The sequence below is a fragment of the Equus quagga genome, chromosome 2, assembly GCF_021613505.1.
Source record: "Equus quagga isolate Etosha38 chromosome 2, UCLA_HA_Equagga_1.0, whole genome shotgun sequence".
Taxonomy (NCBI): Eukaryota; Metazoa; Chordata; class Mammalia; order Perissodactyla; family Equidae; genus Equus; species Equus quagga.
The window spans coordinates 108,242,158-108,243,264 of NC_060268.1; the positions used below are offsets into that span (position 1 = coordinate 108,242,158).

General features: G+C 42.4%; 1 pseudogene; it reads right to left on the reverse strand.

The window, feature by feature from the left end:
• Positions 1 to 338: 338 nt before the first annotated feature.
• LOC124236515 (uncharacterized) lies at positions 339 to 458 on the reverse strand (annotated as a pseudogene).
• Positions 459 to 1,107: the final 649 nt, after the last annotated feature.

Below are 1,107 nucleotides of genomic sequence, written 5' to 3' on the forward strand. Positions count from 1 at the left end.
GAGCCTTGTGTGACTTGGAGCCCACAGCCCTGGCACAGGCTTTCTTTTAGGCTATCCTAAAATTGCAGACAAGGTAGTGTGATCCTGAAGTCACCAGCTACGACTTTGGCTTCCTAATTCTCTGTTGTTCAGAGAGTCTTTTCAGCAATTCTGTAAGCACCTTGTCCCTGTATTAAACCCCTTTTGATTAAAATACCTGGAGAGGTTTCTAGTGCCTCATTCTGACTAATACAAAGCCAATTCTTCCCATTATTTTCCCCATTTTATAGGTGAGGAATTTGAGGTATCCTGATTATTCATTTCAGTTATTCCTGCTTCTCCTACTCTCTTTGCTCACAGAAAAATCCTTACCGTTATAACAGCAATTATGGCTTATAAGCCATGAGAAGCACAAAAAGTACTTAAACTGGTAAGAACAGATACTATGCTTGATTTTAGCCAAAAGGCGAAGAAGCAGTGAAAAGTACTTAAGGATAAGAAAATATGTGAGACGTTTATTAAATAAGTTGAAAAAGGCAACCTTGGAGTTAAAAAAAGATGGGCATTAGAAGGCAAAAACTACTCCAAAAAAGGTGAATTAGAGACATTCTAAGGGCTGGGCTCAGATAGAGTGGATAAAACAACAGGATTAGAGTGTGTATTTAAATAGTACCAACGCTCCTAAGAAACATGTCTCCTTTATTAACCCTAAAATCTCTAATATTTGGAGGATAACCATGCCAAAGCCATGATACAGGAGTTGTTGGTGTTAAAGTGGAGGCAGAGGGATACGTATACCATGGGCCATGAGAATGCATCTCACAGATCTCCCATCAGAGAGTGTAATCGATCAAAGGCTCTTGCTCTGTGCCCTGAAATCTATCACTGCTTTTGCCCTGAAGCCATGATTCTCAGTCAATGGCTAGAGCAGCAGGGACAATGAAGAAGGCCATTCCCAGGAGCCACTGGACATCCTTGACATCTGATTTGGCTTGAGGACTCCTTGACAGCCAAGATGAACCTTCCTTAGGTGGTACTGGGCACTGTCCTCTCGGAGGGACACCTCCACCTACCCATCCTCTTCTCCCCACTTCACTCACTGTCAGATTTGCATCGACATCGCTTTTC